This window comes from Hyalella azteca, unplaced genomic scaffold (genome assembly GCF_000764305.2).
Source record: "Hyalella azteca isolate HAZT.00-mixed unplaced genomic scaffold, Hazt_2.0.2 contig336, whole genome shotgun sequence".
NCBI lineage: Eukaryota > Metazoa > Arthropoda > Malacostraca > Amphipoda > Hyalellidae > Hyalella > Hyalella azteca.
In genome coordinates this window covers 74,218-88,997 of record NW_025930689.1, presented here as the reverse complement: position 1 = coordinate 88,997, position 14,780 = coordinate 74,218, and the positions used below count along the sequence as shown (strand labels likewise).

General features: G+C 42.7%; 1 protein-coding gene across 1 annotated transcript in view; it reads right to left on the bottom strand.

Moving 5' to 3' along the window:
- Positions 1 to 14,551, bottom strand: part of LOC108672708 — a 77,642-nt gene extending 63,091 nt beyond the window's left edge. The window contains exon 1 of the mRNA XM_047885814.1: positions 14,104 to 14,551. The gene's annotated coding sequence lies outside the window, so the exon portion shown is untranslated. The remainder of the gene's footprint in view (positions 1 to 14,103) is intronic.
- Between the last annotated feature and the right edge of the window lie 229 nt (positions 14,552 to 14,780).

Sequence of the window (14,780 nt, the reverse complement as noted above, 5' to 3'; positions counted from 1 at the left end):
GTGCATCCCTTAATATGAATAAATAATGGAGGGGATCAAGAATTTGCCGCTAATAAATACTTAATTAAGACCGTGTTTGTTGAATCAATACTTCTTTGCAAATAAAAAATTAATTAAGACCGTGTTTGTTGAATCAATACTTCTTCGTTAAATAAAAAATTAATTAAGACCGTGTTTGTTAACACGATTTTGTGTAGCTGTGACTAGAGCAATTGTATATCGCGAATTTGTAGAGGAAATTTACAGGATAGCAGCGCAAGAGTGACCCCTCCGTGCTGCGTCCATGGGAACCCAGCACCGGCGGCCACCAGCAGAGCCCAAGACTTTCTCCTCCTCAAGCAGGCAGTGTCGGGTAAAGTCATGCAAATAATATGCCCCATAAAACTATAGTGAGAAAACTCTCTTAGAAAGTTAAGAAGAGGCGCTGAAGGGAAATGCCTCAAAAATAAGGTCTTAAGAGAAAATAGCATGATGGAAAATAGCTTAGAGGATAAGACCCTTGCTCAGAAAATAACCCGACGACACACATTGAGGCCTGCCGAGGCTTTGAGGTCTCGAAGGAAGCAAGATTCGAGTTGAAGGCGCTGCTGTGCCGTGTCTCGAACACACAGCGAAGTAAAGCTTGTTTCGCACCGTAGTCCCATAAATTATTTTGTTACTTTTTTGTGGGATCATGAAGAGTTTTTATAAATAATAGGGAACCGCACGCAATAATTATCAACGCTTTGATCAATAAGAGTGCAAAATATTCCTCTTGGACAAAAAAATTCCAAAATCGGACAATAAGGCGGCTACGCACTTTATTTCCGGGACAACATAGAGCGACGTTTGCTGCACTTATGAGTTAAAAACAGATTACAGTCAGTATAATAACCTCTGAACTGTTGAGTGCAAGCGAGCAACAAATTGCCAGTAAAACCACTGTCAGAGACTATCCAAGCGTTACCGACCTCTATTCCCTGACCAGCGGTTTGCCTCGGGATATTTTTTAGAGGGATAGGCGCTAGAACGTTACGCAGCTGCAAAACCGTGGCGCTGCAGCAGCTGCGTTGGCGTAACGCCGTTGTTGACACGGCAAGGCAAGCAAAGCGTGCGCAGTAACGGGCGCCACGCCGGATTTAGGTTACGGCATAGGACGAACAATACACTTGCTCCACTTCCTAAAGATTTCAATCGCTGAAATGTTTCTGTGATGCGCGTTGCAGAGCTCGCTGTGTGTTTTTTTCAAGTTAGGGTGATAAAGTGAAGCTAGTTTATTCATTAGAAAGATGAAATATTATAATAAATTACAATGAGGAGGGCGGTTTTTAGAATGTCTCTAAATGCTGAAACTAAAATCCTAAAAATCCAAATCCTTCAATTGTACGGCGGGCCAATGGACGCGTTGACGTCGAAGTACCGATATGGTCAAGTCAGGAGTTGAGTGCTGAGCAGTACTCGAGTACTGCACACCAGTGGTCAGCAGTACTCGAGTACTGCACCGCCGTGGAGGTCAGCAGTTCGTTGGAGTACTGCACCGCCGTGGAGGTCAGCAGTTCGTTGGAGTACTGCACCGCCGTGGAGGTCAGCAGTTCGCTGCAGTACTGCACCGCCGTGGAGGTGAGCAGTTCGTTGTAGTACTGCACCGCCGTGGAGGTCAGCAGTTCGTTGTAGTACTGCACCGCCGTGGAGGTCAGCAGTTCGTTGTAGTACTGCACCGCCGTGGAGGTCAGCAGTTCGTTGCAGTACTGCACCGCCGTGGAGATGAGCAGTTCGTTGCAGTACTGCACCACCGTGTGGCGGTTTAACCCTCATGGGAACATTGCACTAATAAAATAGAATAAAAGTGTCGGCACTGAAGAAATAGGCCCATGGCCTGTTGCCGATTCTTGAACTTTTCGTGACTTGATTCACAAGGGATCCGGCCTTTGGAACCCGATCTTTCCATAGCTGACGATTGATTGAGATAGCTGCTGGACTTATTGCCTGCTCCGTAATTTGCTAGGCATTTTAAGACTGAACATATGCTCCTGCATAGCTTCGTCTAGTCTTATTGCCTGGTCCGTAATTTGCTAGGCATTTTAAGACTGAACATATGCTCCTGCATAGCTTCGTCTAGTCTGCTCTTGAAGGCGTTCATACTCGGAGCGTCAACGTGCTATCATGGAGGTCGAAGCGAGAAGAAATGTCGTCGCCTGGATCACTAATGACTGTCACTAAGAAACAATACATCTCATCAAAACCGTTCTTAATATAACCTCGGTGCGTGGTGGAAATTTTTTCTTGGGTATTTCGTACATGGAAAACAAGATAACTTTAATTATTTATCTACACTAATTTGAACAAAATAGGATTGTTGATAGACGAGCTGAGAAGTTCAAGGATACGCACGAGTCATCGACGAAGAAACGATCTCAGGAAGAAGCAGTGTACACGGTATACCCTCGTACTGACTCAAGTGGGATTCTGACTTTACATGAAAATTTTTACGTTAATTGGGCAAGATATCAAAGTATTATAAAAAGAAATATATAGCAATCACATAGAAATTCACAGCTTTCGAAATGATTTGCCGATCGTTCCTCCTCTGCATGATCCAATATACTTTTTTCCGAGTTACGCCAGCCAGGATGTTTGGTTATTTTCTCCCGCGTTAATCATTCGGGGGAGCGGAGAGCGGCTAATAACCGTGTGATCTCGGCTACACAGACGAAGGAAGCGAGAGACGAAATTCAACACAAAAATTAAAGATGGCGTTCGTTTTCCATTGAGACTAAACTCTATGAAAATTTGAATTGTTATTCAATTCATTTTTGCATTTTACTGATGACGAGTATTTTGTTTAAGCCGAATCATTGGAAAAGTGACACAATCATCACAACAAAAGCTATACCACAGAGCAAGTGGCAGAATCATCACCGATAAACTATCATCAACTATAATCATCACCACTATAACTAAATTATTATAACACGCTGAAGCGCAATAGTCGCTCGTTACCGACAAGATCTTGGGATCGATATGGACATTTTTACAGTGAATGAGAATCCCGATGCTACAGGCCCGTCCAAGCAGATTATTTGTATGCATCATCTTTTTAAAAAATAGCGAATAATTATTACCAGGATTTTGGAGGATCCTATCAATCGTAATGCTTCAGCAAATAATGATTTGGGAGGAGGAATTATTATTTTGAAATGTCCGTTTTATAAGCCAAAACCCATGAATACATGAGACTATAGAGAATAGTGACTTATGACAGACTAGTGACCTACTGCGAAACTGACCTTGACCTCTCAACCGAATTCCCAACCTGTCAAGTTATTAAAGAAAAAATATGTCAGCCAATAAACAGCAGACGATTGGCCGGCGAAGATGCGCCAATGATGTGCGGCACAGCGATATTAAAAAATAAAACTGATAATTCTCCGAGTATTCTTAATACCCAATTATAAGGTTTCCACATGGCACTTCGATGGATACTAACAACACATTCTCTCCTATCGATTGTACTTCCATAATACGATCTAACGACCGATGTTAGTTGCACGCACTTTATTCTCCAATTATTTTTCTACTCGCTTTTTTGCGACTTGCTCCTTGCCAGTCGCATGAAATTACGTCGCCGTAAGCTCATAAATCACCGTTCTTGGTTCATCTACATTAATCAATCACGAGCAAGCGAAGAAAAGTAGTTGCAAAACTTTCGATCAACTCATCGTTAGGAGCTCCGGCCTTTCAATCGATGAAGGGGCGGTTACCTACCTAAATGGGTAACCTCGATAGTTCTCTCCCTATAAAGATGTATAATATACTGTCTGTATATTTCGACGCTGATATAATTTGTTATTATATTTTATAGTATATATATAGCAACTACAATATACCTGCCCCTTGAATAAGTTTTACCATTTTCCTGGAGTGTAAGCCTGCAGACGATAGAGCAAGGGATGAGGCACGAGGAGAAATACTGATCATAAATCATGGAAAAGAAGCTGAAGGCGGCGGCCATGATTGCCGGACGTCACTCACGACGCAAGTTTCACCCGCTCTCGAGTGCCACTTGATCGGCATCTCGCGTATCGAGGTCGGGGAAGGCATCTCAAGCCAAGGATTTATGGTGAACTTAATCTCCTCATGCCCAGTGATTGCATTCACTTCACGCAATGTTGTTTCCTGTACAAGATCGTTTTCGCTATCCTGATTTGCTGAGGCTGTGAAGAAAATGAGGTTGGGAAGTCATTTTTTTTTTGCTGCATTCGTTCAATGCTTCCTAGGATCGGAAATTCTTCAACGCTCGTATAAGGTTCTAAGTCTAGTCTAAGTCAGTCTAAACAAACTAATTACGGACGAGAAATAAGCTGTTACGTGTCCTTAGGCCGATACATACATGTATTAGAATTTCGATAGTTCGGCCCCAGATATATCATTGAATAATAGTTTACACATGAAAGCCTCTAGGGAGGTTCGAGATTCTCCAGACATCAGTTTCTATCGCTTCAGATAATTTGAGATCCCGTTCTTGAGAATCGCATCCCAAAAAGTCGAGATACTCAAAAATAAGACTGACAAGGCAAATCTAACTCAAGTTTACGAATCAGGTTTAAAACTACACCGATCAATCACAGACAAGAAAAATTATTTCCTATCACCGTACCTGGCATTTACAATCATCGTAAAAACATTTTCGCCTGAGTGACGTCTCGGTTGCGGCGAGAAAGTCACCGTCAACAAGGAAGCTCCGGAAAAAAACAATCGCCTTCATCACAGGAAATAGAAAATGACAATGAACCAGAAAAGCATTTCCATTTAACACAAATTAAAACCTGCAATTTGGGATGGAAGAAAGTGGCGAGTGTTAATGCGAGCGGAAATCGCATCCCTCCCTCCTTTCTTACGGAATTAGCGGTGAAAGTTTTCATGAATAGGTTTCTGAACAGCGATTTTAGTACTTAACTTTAAGATATTCACCTTTGGCTTATAATTGACCGATATTTGCTACTTTGTTGCAGCGTGGACGCACTGCACCTGCATGCGCTGCTTCCGCTCTTAGCTTATTTCAGGCGCTGTTAATTTCTTTCAAGTTAAAACCAAAAGGTTGCAACGTTTTATATTTCCAGCTTAGCTTACAAAACAGTAACAGCAGCTACAGTTTTCATTTTCTTATGTTCATGCTACCAAAAATAAAAGAATAAAGAATAAACTTGAAAAAAGTTTTTTGAAAGTAACAATAATTACTTTTGATTTATATAGTAACCTTAATGTAACTGAGGGATCTAAATTTATGCATTCCCATCAGTTAACTTTGTGTTCCCAACCAATAAACCACGTGTTACAAAAGTTGCCCAGAGTTACTGTAATGCAGACCGGCAGCCGGTGCAGATGACAACGCAGTTTCATATAACAATACACAGCCGTTAACTCGCAAATCCCACCTATACACCTGTATACGCGAGATTTGTATAAATTTTCTTCGGTTTCTGAAGATTCAACGCAAAATTTTGAATTTCACTTTAAGCCGAAGGCGCACGCACCATACATTCTAGTATGTGTACATGTATAAAAAAAATTTATATCGTAAACTAAAGACTTTTTTGAACTATAGACGGCAGGATGGAGACCAAAAAGGTATTTACAAATACTTTATCAACAATAAAAGCGATAAAATTAGGAACTCACTGTGAACCGATGTAGTATGAAATAAGCTATTATCTGCACATCAATGAAATATTAGACAAGATATTAACTGCGGAAACAAGAAATAATCAAGCTATAACTGTGCACCGGTGACATACAAGCCGAAGTGGGCAGGTTGCTTCTCAGCTTTTTAGCACTGTTTAAAAAAATATAATGGTCGCTTTTGTTTTAAATGAATTCTTTGGCGTTCGTGGAATACTGGCTGGCAGTCCGAATGAGAAGGGTGATACGAATGCGATGCATTTGACGATACGAATGCGATGCATCTTGACAGCACGAATGCAATGCGTTGGAAGACCCAATGCGATGCGTCGGACGATACGAACGCGATGCATCTTGACGCACCGAATGCAATGAGTCGGACGATACGAATGCGATGCGTTCTGACCATGAGAATGCGATTCGTCGAACAATCCGAGTGCGATTGATTCGTCTTGACGTTACGAATGGGAGACGTCTTTATGAAATGAATGCGATACCTCTAGTAGCACGAATGTGTTAGTAGCACGTCCAGCAGCACAAATGCAACAGGTCGTGACGTTACGAAGGTGATACGTCGAATCAGTACGAATGCGATGCGTCAAACGTCTCAGCGCGTTGCTGAATTGTCACGCTCGGTGTAGCGGCCGTTATGTGTGTTACGGCGACACAGACGTGTGACGTGTGACTTACGTCTCTAGCTGGTGACGATATATTGTGTCTCACAGCACGAGTGTTGCGGCGTGTTATTTCTCTCGTGGCGTTTTATGTCAGCAACAGCAAGAGTGTTGTGGTGTGCTATTCCTTACAGCACGAGTGTTGCGGTATGTTATTTCTTACAGCACGAGTGTTCCGGTGTGAATTATGACTTACAGCACGAGTGTTGCAGCGTGTTATGATTACAGCACGAGTGTTGCGACGTGTTATTTCTTGCACCGCGAATGTTGCGTGCTGTAAGAAAAGAATGTCATTACGTACAACGAGTGTTGCACGTAATGATGTGAAGCAGATTTAGAATGCACCGAATTGATACTGTCGATCGCTCTTGGTTCCGTTGTTAACAAGCATTCCTGTGATAAGCACAGGAATTCTGATTCTGATAGACGATTCAGTACTGATCGTCTCTGACGTACAGTACAGAATCGTCTGAAGTTCAGTACAGAATCATCTACTGATTCAGTAGACGATTCTGGGCATCGTCTACTGGCCGGTGTTCATTTTTCATATTGGTTCTGAGTTGGCGAGCGCTGCCCGCATTGATAAGCGAAATTATTGGATTGAATATTGTTAGCCGTTAGAAGACGGTATCTTTGGGGACTTAATGTCTATATACGCTGTCCCTATGATAGTGATGGTGGAATTTCCGGCCCTGAGTCAATCTGCGAAGACCTCGAGCAAATCATATTGAAATGTGAACCATGTACGGTGCTATCCAGCACGCATTAAATTAACGAGATTGGGATTCCTTTTTCCCAATCCGTTCCATGACCTTATATTTTGTTCAATGACTTTTTCCGCTTAGTACCTTGCTACTCGTTTGTATTTGAAAAAAAAAATTGTTTCCGTTTTTGCGAGGAAATTCAGATAAGGTACCGGATGGAGCACCGGTTTCATTACATCGTAGGTCCTTTTCGCACTAATTAAGACGCAGCTGCACTTAGCGTCGTTATAGCGCCAAGACGTGAGAACGTAACTCCCGCTTCATCATCTTTGGAAGCCGCAGTGAAAACGGCTATTTATTTTCTTACGAGCAAGACTTACTCACTGATCGAAGTATCCCACACGTGTCAGGTAATTGCATAATAAGCCGGGGATGTTTTCACTTTCCAACCACATTGACATTAACGCCGTAAAACAACGATACGTTACATACTCGACGAAATTATTGTTATTGTTACACACATAGCTTTTCCATGGAACATTTGCTTGGTTTGGGCGCCAAGCTTTCCTCGGTACATTGTGGAACTAAGGACACAAAGCTAATAATTTGAAGGTGGGAGACTGTGACTGTTTACCATAGATTAAGAATACAAATATACCCTGGGAATGAGGGTATAAACATTCCAGGAATATGAGGTAGATATATTAAATATAATAAGCATCTCAGGGACATATAAAGCGAGGGATATATGTATAGGTTATGAACCGAGCTAGGACTTGATTGTCGCCGGGCCGTTTGTTCAATTCAAATTTGAAATATACGCTCAATAAATTTGCTCAGAGGCAACAATTTGATAATATTGGTCCTATAATATTGCTGAATTGAATTAAACAACTATGTAATGAAACTGCCTTTTAAAATCACAAATAACCGACATGAATGCGTACGGATTTAAGTTCTCTTCAATCTGAGCCGCATGAGCAGCTAGGCCGCACCTGAAGATAAAATGTTCGCTTGCACTAACTGCTTTACCAAAGTCATATGAAGATTTAAATTTAAGAAATTCAAGATTTGAATTCTAAATATTTGCTGATGCCGATTAATGTGTCATATAATTTGAATTGAACATCAGTGAGTAATACGTTATCGCATACAAAGAGTATCAGTATCATAGAAGCACGGGAATAACTTATCAGTAACTTATACAGCCTGACGATCACGGACACTGTTTTGTTGTGCGAATACATGCGATTCAATATAGACACGTGATACCTATAAGGTGAGATACTCGTACTAGATACTTTTACGTATAGACACTTTTGTCTATGGAGGCGCACACAAAAGATCTTCTAGGTTAACTATTTAATTATTTGCGTAGAGAAGAAGAGTCAGAGCAAATATGATGGAAGTAGGTTGCTGGAGCTGCAGACTCACCGTTACCTTTTCTGCTTGAGTGAGCGTGAATGTGGTGGAAGACATTTGGTCTTTGTGTCACAGCGCACAGTTCCATCTCTGTTTTGTATGGTGGTGCAAAAACAAAGAGAGCCACTCTGTTCTTCTGCACTCTATACGCGTGCTTTCCCTTGGCTATTACCAGAAATGTTGTTCGCCTCCTCAGTTTTTATTCGAAATGAAAAATTAACATTAATGCATGAACCATAACGATAATCCAGAATGTAACTGCGTGTAGGGTCGTATTGAAAGTCCTCGATAATTGAACAGAGAAGTAGCATGCACACGAGAGAAGCTAGCTTGCAACATCGGATCAAATTTGTACAGCAGAAATTATCTGTACCAGATTACAGGGAGCGAGGAAGTCAGGCGTGCCAATAGGATAGCAGATGCTTGGCTTTATAACGCTTAATTCGAGACGTGGGTCTACTTACTCAAGCGTCTTACGATAATCGTACGTATTACGATGTTCGCATGTTATAATCAAATGTCGAGTTCTTATAGTGACCGTGAATACATTCTAATTGCTTTAAATGATGTGTGACACTAAAGAGTAAAGACAAAAAAGGCAGCAATACCCGTTGAAAATTGTTATCGACTTAAATTATAGCTGCGCAAATTATTCAAACAATGATCAGTAGGGTGATCTCGGTGTGGAGCGACAGTAGCAGTCAAAGCGTTCATAAGCAAAGAATCTTGACAGTTCATGCAAGACCGACCATCGCATCTGAACCCACTCGGTGAGCTTAGAATCCAGCAGTAAACCCATTGGAGGATAAGGCGTGCAGGCGTGCAGGTCAGGTAGGAATAGCATTAGGAGGATAAGGCCATTCTATGGACTCGCAATCCAGCGATGAACGCATGCGGCGGGCCCAGAACCCAAAGCAAACCCACTCCTTTCTCTTTCTCACTCGTCACCCAAAGTTTAAGTTTATCTCGTTCGCTATCAGGGTCACAGTCAACGAGTGAATTCTTTGCTCGTGTCCTTCCCACACTTTATCTTAGTCTTTCTTTAACCTTTTTCTTTCACCGCGTTGGTCTTTTACGGTTTTATTTTACACACCAACAGAAAGTAAAATGCATTCTGATGAAATTTGACTGCTCAGATATTTGAAAAGTAAAACTCTATCTTGTGATCGTAGTGAGAATTGTTCAAGTATGTAGTCAAGGTGACGTGTTTCAGTTGGCAATCTCTATGTGAACATAACAACTCAAGCCTGCAATGGTTTAAGTAATCACAGGGACGATCTCAGAGTGAGATGTTTATTAATCAAGACACAGGTGAAGGTTCCCTTCTGTGGCTGAAATTACTACCTAATAAAGTTTAAACTATATGGTATAAAACTAAAATACTGCTCGCTTGGCCCAGTCTTTATTTAAAATGCTAAAAAAAATCTTGTCAAACAGGACTAATCTCTAGTTGACATCATGTTAAGTCGCCCAAACGTTTTAATCTGTTCCTCAGCGTAACCAAGATACCCGTATCGTCGCCTCGGGCAGGCATCGCAGGTCGTCTAGGGCAGGCATCGCAGGTCGTCTAGGGCAGGCATCGCAGGTCGTCTAGGGCAGGCATCGCAGGTCGTCTAGGGCTGGCATGGCAGGGTTCATGTCGTCATGCAGGACGTAATTTCATGTGCATGTGTCACTTTAATTGCGATGTTGGGCAATGATGCGGGCACCACTCACGTTCTGCCGTCGTTTGCGTGTTGGAGCGATTGCAACGTTGGATTGTCGCACCGCAATCATTGAAAATTGCCGCCTAACAGCAAATTTAAATTACTATGCACTCCCACCAACAATTTATTTAATGAAATCTTTTCTCTTCGACATTTTGCGCAATTTCAATTGCATCCGGAATTGGGTCAGCATATTCAACATATTTACGTCGCCGGAATCACATCGGTAAAAAAAAATAATAACAAATCAGACCTAATACCCCAGAATTAAAAAAAAATTATAATGAAAATGAATTTAATTACGACCATCGAAACACTTAAAATCGTCGTAGATGTTTCTGATATCATAGTTTCTGTATTATAGACGTGCGCGGATGAAATTAAAGTGTGAAGCTTGGCGGGCTCGCGGGATCACTGGTGTTTTTCTCACGGTGCATTAGCGTGATCAACGGAGGTGTAGGAAGCGGTGTACCGCATTGCAACCTTCACCCTGTAGCGATGCTTAGCCGGGCTGTTGAACAGCCAACCCAAACCGGTGGCCGTACTATCAAAATTTCATAATGTACTCGTAGAGGCCTGAGTGCACGTAGCGGCCTAACACAGTTAAAATTATTAGACTATTAAGTAGTATACCAATATAGTGGACTAGGTACACCGTAGACGTAGCGGTTTGTGGACACTCATTAAGCGGCCTGAGTACACGTAGCTGCTCAAGTACAGGTAGCTGCTCAAGTACACGTAGCGGCTTAAGTACAAGTGGCGGCCTAAGTGCACGTTGGCTGACGGCCTCTGGCCTAAATCTGTCAGGCTGAAGCTCTTTTGTTTAGCCAATAAAGTTCAAATCTCATATTAGGGACACATCTTAATGCATGTTGCCAATTTTTGCACGGGACATATGTAAATTATCAGAACATATTTACGCGCTCGATTTCAAGTTGAATTTAATACAAGTACACCGCTTATGACACACCATTCATTTCACACTACACAGTTTCCCATACACTGCAAAGGTATAGTATGTCAACTAATACACCGCACACCAAGCATCGTTCCGACACTCACACGATTCTTACGTCGAGTCTTTGTCGGACACAATCAGTGCGCGAGCTGTCGCTCGCCGCACCACCAAGACACCGTAAAGAAGTAACAATGACGCCTTAAAGTCGTTACAACGAAGTCACACTCACCAAGAATCAACGCGTGTCTTATATTCACACCCTCACCACCCTTGCAAAATTCAGTTCTATTTATTTGTCAAATGTATATCAACCCCTGAAGATGATTGCTGGTGTTGAGTAATCGTTCAATCCAAAATTATGTTCAGCATGAAACTTGAAATCTATATGCGTACTCCCACTGAGCAGATTCTGGTAGCTCTCAATTCCCAATAATATCTCCGACATCAGATACCCTGCAGCCAGTCGCTATATATATTACTGTTTGCTCCGACCTCTTTGGACAATCACCAACCTGACGCTTGAACTTGCGGTCGTTTAGGAACTTATGGTTATCCCAGTTCTAGTTGCGTATCTGACCCAGTAATGGCTTTTTTCCGCTAATCAAGCGTCACGTTTGTGATGCCATTCACCATGGACTCACCATATCCCTGTTAATCATTGCGGTGCCGTAGCGTAAATGATCCGTCAGTCGCCATTCATGCTTAAGCATTAACCTGTCCATCATATATGCGGAACTCAAACTGACGCAACACAACTGGCGATCGTCTCAAGAAGTTGTGGTAATATAAGGTCATAGCTGACAGCTTAATAGCAGGAAACGGAGAAAAAAAAATTGCGGCTTACTACATCGCAACGAACGGAATGCTGATTATTTATGTCCAGCATGTCAGTCTATGCATTCCAAAGTTTGCACGGCAATAGTTTGTATTTAATGAATATTGACATCGTGGTGGATGGCTACAATAGTCTAGTTAAATCCATAACCCTGTCCTAGCAGCGTCGTGCGTCTTAACGAACTTGACATTTCCTCAAATGGTAATCACTCAAATTCCCTCAAATGTGCGAGTATTCCCAGGCTACAGCAGCAGCGAGGTCGCATAAGCGTCTAGGAGTTCATCACGATCATCAAAACCCGAGTTGAGTGTTTCTTACTTCGATTATGAAATTGTTGCCGAAGGAAAATGTGAGTTTCAGCGACTTCACTCCATCAAGGCCCAAGCTCTAAAACCATCTACGGAGTGAAGAATAGTCTTGAGAGCACTATCGGGGCGTTGACGGTGGATATCTAACGAAGTCTCACACCGCGCGCGGCTTCATGTCGGTAATCCGCAGCACCACTAATACGCCCACTCACGTAGCTTAGCTGCGCCAGTGTTGTACCACGAAACCATGGCGGTGTTAGGAAAAGGTTGGAGCACCTGGAACCACACTCACTGAAGTGTGGTAGTATGGGAGAAGTATATCAAACTGTACACTCTGAAAATAACCAGGCTGACTCCAAACATCGAAAGTGAGACCTTTTCACTGACCAACGAAGTAAGCTGTGGGCGGAATTCAGACTCTTCGGTAGAGATATTTTTCCGTCATAGGACCGAGGCTGTTCAATGTCTTACTGATGGAGCTGAGGAGAAGGGAAATCATCCCTGACACATTCAAGAGACGACTGAATGAGTTTCCGAGTCCGATCCTCGATCGCCCGTCTACGCCCCATGCACTAGTATCAGCAAGAAACAAGCAACAATATCTTTAATTAGCTAGCCCAAACGAGGGCACATGGGCGGTAGTTACGATTTAAGTTTCCTCCGGGCCCCGGTGCCGAGGCAACCTGCCTGCCCATCGATGGCTTGAGGGCAGTGGATGACGAAGGCGGGGCGTCATCGTGTCCATGTACGAGGACCTCCTAAACTTGTCATGAGGACGGTGCCGAACAGCATGGTCATGGTGGTGCAAGCGATGCACTGCAGAGCAATAGTGGTGTGATGCAAGGGTCATTGCAGTTTAAAAGTGATGTGAAGCAGGGCGGCATCTCAGAGTAATAGCGGTATGCTGCAAGGTGACGTATAGCAGCTTAATAGCGTTGTGATGCCGAACAGCATTGCAGCTTAATCGCGGTGTGATGCCGGGCTGCATTGCAAGGCAATAGTGACGTGATGGTAATGCAGTGTAGCATTGCAGCTCAATAGTGGTGTGATGCAGGGCTGCACGGGAAAGCTTTAGACTTTCAACTCTTATCCAAAGACCGAGAAAAGAAAGGGGAAAACAAGCCTCAAGTTGCGGTCATCCTTAGCTGCTCCGCACCAAGAAGACTTTGCAACTGGCCAGGAGCCATACTATCGAAATCCGATCAGGTACAAGTAGTGGCCTAAGTACTCCCATTACGGCCGATTTTTCATCCGTGATTGGTTTTAGCATGCAAAGAATTTAGCCTTATTGTTATTGATTGGCTGAAAGAGTTACGAAGTCGTCACTATTTTTGATGGTACGGTCCCTGTTACTAAAAGCCTGTTAAGAAGGCGTCGGACGCCTATAAGCGTCCTGGACCGAAGCCAGCCCAAGCAATCTTAGTCGCAGCACCAGGATTATCGATGATCGGAAGATTAATTGCATATTAGGAGGCAATATCATTGCAGGATTAAAAATTATGTTCTCTTGAGTAACGGATTATTGCAGTGTTCCAGATCTTATCAGGATGAGGATTTTCGCAGGATAACGAATCATTGCAAGAAGAGTATAATCGCAGGACATCTAAATCTAAACACACAACTTTGCTGTTCCGACAAGAAATCATAGTTGTAAACTCCTCATATTTTACAACACAAAATACATTTGCGTAGGAAAAAGCACCGTTGCATAGTATTTACCTGAACTGATTAGTACTTAAGTGGTGCAGTGTTAAAATTAGGCCGATCATCGCCGCCGATGATGCAGCATTGTTTTCATTATCATGCAGAGGCAACCATGCTCTGAACAAGGCACTCACCTTCAACAGATGCAGAGACAATGACGAACAGCTGAATTTCTTGTAACGCAGATCGATGCCGGGATGAAAAAGCTTTGTATCGTTACTTAACTAAACTATTTCAAGCATTTCTTCTGTTGAATTTCCAAGATAAAACAAGACTAGTGATTCCGTTGTGAAAGTGAAAGCCAGCGTTCGAAAAGGAACCGTGGAACGTATAGTCACGTCTGAAGCACAACAATTAATATCAAATTATTTTGCTTCCTTTGTTTGAAAACTACTGAACTTTACGATCACTCACTGATGGCAACACTTCGCGCTCAAACGATAAGTTACTACACTGACGGCAACACCGCACACACAAGATCGCGCGAGACAAGTTTTTCCTGAATTTCCTCAACGCAGATGTTCATCCTCAGGTCTTGCTGCTAACTAAATCAGGGCTCGCACTGGAATTTCTGGAACACAGGAGCACTTAATTAGATTATTACAATGTTAGAGAGGAATTAATTCATTAGGCATTGCCGACATTGGTATGGCATTGCTGGCATGAATGGGGCATCGGGGCAAGAGTAGGGCATCGCTGCCAGGAGTAGGGCAGCAGCGACAAGAGTAGAGAGCAAAGCTGGTAATAGTAGGACATTGCTGGTGAGAGCAGGCCAGTATTGCAATGAATACAGCGTTACTGGCATCAGTGG